Genomic DNA, 6,015 nt, shown 5'->3' with positions numbered 1-6,015 from the left:
TTAATTATACTAAGAAGGAAGAAAAGGATTGGGAACATAAGGGAATAGAAATGAAAGTTAAGGAGGAGATTAAATATTTGGGAATTAAAATTACAAAAAATCTAGAGAATCTTGAAAGGGAAAATTTAACGAGGTTAAAGAAGGAGGTATTAGAGAAATTGGAGAAATATAAAAGATTAAATTTATCTTGGTTTGGAAGAATAGCTTTAATAAAAATGAAGATATTAGCTAAAATTAATTTTGTGTTTAGGATGTTACCAATAAAAATATCAGAAACTGAGATAAAAAGTTGGCAAAATATTATTAATAAATATTGTAACGGAGAAAAGAGAGCAAGAGTGAATAAAAATAATTGGTATCTAAGCCAAAAAAAGGGTGGATTGGGTCTCCCAAATATAAAATTATACTACGTAGCAAATAGATTAAGACATATCGTAGAAGCAATTATAGGAGTAGGAGATTTATATTGGATGGAGGAAAAAACTATAAGTAACGTAGAGATGAACTTGGACAATGTCTTTTTTAAAGATGGAGGGAGAAAGTGGGTTGGAAGTATAGATAATCCACTCCTGAGGACTCAATGGGAAATTTGGAGTAAATTTAAAGGGAAGCTGCTTCCGAGCAACTCTCCCTTAGCACCGATAATAATGTTAAAGAATTTCCCAGAGGATCTGAAGGGTAGATTATGTAAAATATTAAAAGAGAAAAGTAAAATGAAATTAAAGGATTGGTTAAGAGATATAAAAACAAGAGAAGATATGGAAAAATTGTTAAAGGAGAAAAAATTATCTTGGTTAGAATATGGGCAATTAGAGCAATGGAATAAAAAGTGGATTAAAGATAATAAAGTTTGTAGAAAGATGACGAAGTTTGAAGAGTTAATAGTAAATAAGGAAAAAGGGAAAGGAGGTAGTATAGTTTTAAAAGGGTTAATGAGTGAAATATATAAATTACTGTTAGAGAAGGAGTTTAGAGAGAACCCAGAGAAAATGGTATGGGAATCAGATTTGAAGGTACAAATAGGGCGACAGAGCTGGGAGGGACTATGGAAACAAAGAGTGTTGAGAAGTTTATCAGTGAGAATAAAGGAGAACTATTTTAAAATTTTATGGAGGTGGTACCTAACCCCGATTAGATTGAATAAGATAAATGATCAGCATTCAGCAAATTGTTGGAGAGGTTGTGGGGAAAAAGGAACGTATTTACATATGTGGTGGCAATGCAAATATGTACAAAGATTATGGAAGATGGTGTTTTCAGAAATTGAAGAAATAGTGGGAATGAAAATAGAACAAACACCAAAGATTGCACTGCGGTCACTATTTGAAGATATAAAGTGTGGAAAAGAAACTATAGAGCTGATATCGAGTTTGCTGGTTGCAGCGCGATTGATGGTAGCTAGGAACTGGAAGATTCAAGGGGAATATTCTATTGAAGAATGGTATAAAGAAGTATGGGATATAGCCATTAATGATAAATTGACATGTAATATTAAGTGGAGAAAAGGCGTAACTAAAATAAATGAGTTTGAGGGAATCTGGAAACAGTTCCTAATATTTGTGTTTACTAAGGGAAGTGGGAAACCGCCAGCAGAAGGAACGATTAGATTTTGGACTCAGGAATGATCCCGAGGTGGGGGGTGCACTTTTATGTTAAGAATGATGTTGTTGTAGTATGATAAGGTATAGGTATTATTATTATTATTATTATTATTATTATTATTATTATTATTTATTTATTTATTTATTTATTTATATAGCACCATCAATGTACATGGTGCTGTACAGAGTAAAACAGTAAATAGCAAGACTCTGCCGCATAGGCTTACAATCTAATAAAATCATAGTAAAACAATAAGGAGGGGAAGAGAATGCAAACAGGCACAGGGTAGGGTAAAACTAACAGTATAAAGTCTGCACAACATCAAGTTTTAAAAGCTTTAGGAAAAAGAAAAGTTTTTAGTTGAGCTTTAAAAGCTGCGATTGAAGTTGTAGTTCTCAAATGTTCTGGAAGAGCGTTCCAGGCGTAAGGGGCAGCAGAAGAAAATGGACGGAGCCGAGCAAGGGAAGTAGAGGCCCTTGGGCAGGCGAGAAACATGGCATCAGAGGAGCGAAGAGCACGAGCGGGGCAATAGTGTGAGATGAGAGAGGAGAGATAGGAAGGAGCTAGACCGTGAAAAGCTTTGAAGGTTAACAGGAGAAGTTTATATTGGATTCTGAAGTGAATTGGAAGCCAATGAAGAGATTTCAGAAGTGGAGTAACATGGTCAGAGCGGCGAGCCAAGAAGATGATCTTTGCGGCAGAGTGGTGAACAGAAACCAACGGACTGATGTGAGAAGAAGGAAGGCCAGAGAGAAGAAGGTTGCAGTAGTCCAACCGTGAAATAACCAGTGCATGAACAAGCGTCTTGGCGGAAGGGACAGTTATTCAACATATATGTAACATATATGTTATTCAACATATATGTACTCAACATTTATTCAATATGTATGTAGCAGTTGTTTGATGTTTTTCTTTTTGTTATTATTATTATTATTGTAATGTTTTATGTATGTTTATATAGTGTAGAAAACAAATAAAAATTATATATAAAAAAAAGACTTTGTAACATGGTTAATCAGCTGTTTTACCCAATTTTGAGTTTACACATTTTTTTTAATTAAATTTGTATAAACACTGTTAGAGATAAACTGGTACAGTACGTAAGGAAGTTTTTCAGTTTTGAAAGCTTTTTCAAAATAAAAAATAACCTGAAATCACTATGACCTACAGTTTTGGCGTTAATAGGAAAATGTACTTTAACTAGACACATGTATGGATGAAATTAGCCCAAAATGTGATTTTCAGTATTTTTCATTGAATCTGTGTGGTAAAGGCTTTCTTTAAAAAAAAAAAAAGCAAACTGGCTGAGTTGAATTCAAGGTATTGATTTCTAAAGAAATTGTTTCATATTTCAATATATATCACATGGTAATATGTCCATGAGTTTCAAGCCTGCAATACCCTAGTTGGTCAGTAGGTGGCAAATGTCTCATAGTTTTTCAGTCCATACAGTTTGAGGCTGGAGGAACTGAAAGCTCCATCACACCTACACTTTTGCCCTCCTGGTATTATCCTCCTTCGTTTCCATAGTGAGTGTGCACTTACATCTGTGTGCTTTTAGGGTTCATGCATCTTTACACCTCTCCTCCCCTGCAAATCTGTGAATTAGCTATTGCATCTGCCAGCGGATCTCCTTTGTACCTCCCCCTACATTTTATTGAGTGGTGGTGGTTGGAGAACTCCCCGCACCCCCTGCACTGACTGTGATGGACATGGGGCTACTAGGGTGTTGCTCTGCTTTTTCCTCGGCAGTAGCTTCTCTTGTTGCTGAACAGATTTGGGAAAAACAAGGACTTCTCCCCCCTTAAGTAACACTCCCCCTTCTTTTTTTATCCCTACTTTGTACTGTTTTATATAATGGTGTATCTTCTTGTTTTATATTGGTCTGTTGACTGTAAATAAAGAAATACAAGTAGTTTCGTGGAAATCCCCTGTGAGTCATTAAGCGCCCTCCTACACATCTTTACTCAGAAGTAAGTCCCGGTTAGGCGCACTGAACACTGCCTGGGATCTGGCTGGTAGAAAGAAAGGAAAGGGGGTGAGTGCGTGTGTACATACGTAGAGAGAGAGAGAGAATCCCACATCGGTAAAGTGCCAACCAGGATGGAAAGAGACATGGAGCTCTCACTTCCCTGCCACTTGACTAAAGGTTGCCTCTCTGCCTCCCCTTGATGCAAAACAGAGCCCCACCACCACCTGGAATAAGAAAAGAAGCCGCCGCTGCAACCCTCCCAGGATTGGTATCCTCAGCCAACCGTGGAGACACCTGGTGTCCAAGCCTTGTGGAAAGGGCACCAGGCAAACCCAGTTCCCCTTGCCCCCTTCCTCTCCCTGCCTCGCATGGTGCATCTCTCATACACACTCCAGCTGTCAAACGCTCACACATACGCATGAGCCCTCTGTGGCTCTCTAGAACTAGAATATGTGTTTACTCAGAAGTAAGACTCTCTCTGTTCAATGGGGTTTACTCAAAGCTAAGCCTCCATATGAAGTTAGCAGTTGAAATCAATGGGATTTGCTTTTGAGTAAGGGAACCAGCAGATATGTAGTTTATGAAATTGAAGATGCATAGCTTTGCATGATCAAAGCAATGGAAAATCGATCCTATGATCCTTCTCACTGTTGCAAAACAGAGGAAAAGAATTTAAGGGGGAATTTAAAAATCATAAAAAAATCAAGGGATGACTCAATCTGATTCAAATTTGGTATGCTGAAAGCCCTCCTTAAGACCTATCACTGTGCTGATTTGGATCTCCTTATCTTTAAAACCTATGCAGATGTAAGCATTTGTTTAATTTCCATTTAAAAAAAACCTTAAAATCAAGGAATGATCCAATCGGATTTAAATTGGGCATGCTGAAAGCCCTATTTGGATCTCTTTATCTTTAAAAATGAGGGCACTGCTGGCAAGGAGGGTGCATTTTCCACATTTCTTTTAAGGTGGAAATGCCTACTCAGGAGTAGGAACATAGAGTTCAATGGAACCTCTTCTTGCTCCAGAGGGACTGCTTATAACTCACATACAAATTTAATCCATAGATTAATTGATTAATCAACATGGGGCCTTGCTAGACCAGGCGTTAGCGCGGTGTGAGGCCCGGTTTCCCTCCTGTGCATCCAGATGACGCACAGGGGAATCCAGGGTCAGGCCGCGCTGAAGCCTGCCTTAAGCTGGCATAAGCGAAGTCGCTTATGGCCCAGCTTTTCCACAGCTCTGGCCTCAGGCCGTGGCTGCGGAACGTCTAGCAGGGTACGTGGCTTTTTGTGGCTACTCGCTTACTCGCGAATAGCTGGGAAAAGCCACAGACTGGGCACAGCGCTCATACGAGCGCTATGCCTATCAGGCCGGGGGGGGATCCCGGAGGGGAGAGAGGGGCAGGGGGAAGGCTGGACCCGCCAGGAGAGGGGGAAAAGCCAGACATCGGCAATGGCAAGGGGGAGGAAAGACAGGGATCAGGCCTGGCACAGGGGGGGGAACGACGGGGATCAGGCCTGGCACGGGGGGGGGGAAGATGGGGATCGGGCCTGGCACGGGGGGGAAGATGGGGATCGAGCCTGGCACAGGGGGGAAAGATGGGGATCAGGCCTGGCACGGGGGGGAAAGATGGGGATTGGGCCTGGCATGGGGGGGAAGACGGGGATCAGGCCTGGCACGGGGAGGAGACGGGGATTGGGCCTGGCACGGGGGGAAAGACGGGGATCAGGCCTGGCACGGGGGGGAAAGACGGGGATTGAGCCTGGCATGGGGGGGGAAGACGGGGATCAGGCCTGGCACGGGGGGGGGGAAGACGGGGATCAGGCCTGGCACGGGGGGGAAGACAGGAATTGGGCCTGGCACGGGGGGGGAAGACGGGGATCAGGCCTGGCACGGGGGGGAAGACGGGGATCGGGCCTGGCATGGGGGGAGGATGGGGATCGGGTCTGGCACGGGGGGAGATCGGGGATCAGGCCTGGCACGGGGAGGAAGATCGGGGACGGGATCGGGGATGGCGGATGGGGGGAGAACGAGCTAGCAGGCAGGGGGGGCAGGGAGAGCGGGGGGGCTTTATTTTTTAAAAAAAACTTCTTACCTTCTCCGGCGGGGATCTGGCGCACATGGCTCCTTTAAAAATAAAAAAAATGGCCGATGCTACGGGGCTTCCCGTTGCCCCGTCGCGTCGTGCATGTAGAAGCCGGCGACGGCGTGCGCTACCTCTAGCGTGCCGTCACCCCTCCTCCCTGCCGGCTTATCTGGCATGTCTAGCAAGGCCCTAAAACTCCCTTTTATTGAAAAGGAGAGAGGGAAAGGGGAGGGGAGAGAAGCTACACAGCCCACTGGAGAAAAGGCACGCCCCTCTCTTTCGTCAGCAATATCTCCCTTTGAAAACATGCCCACAGAGCATCAGATTGAAAATGATGGATGAAAATACATGT

Source organism: Elgaria multicarinata, chromosome 2 (genome assembly GCF_023053635.1).
Source record: "Elgaria multicarinata webbii isolate HBS135686 ecotype San Diego chromosome 2, rElgMul1.1.pri, whole genome shotgun sequence".
In the NCBI taxonomy this organism is placed as follows: domain Eukaryota; kingdom Metazoa; phylum Chordata; class Lepidosauria; order Squamata; family Anguidae; genus Elgaria; species Elgaria multicarinata.
The sequence above is the reverse complement of the archived record's forward strand: the minus strand, read 5'-3'. Positions refer to the sequence as shown.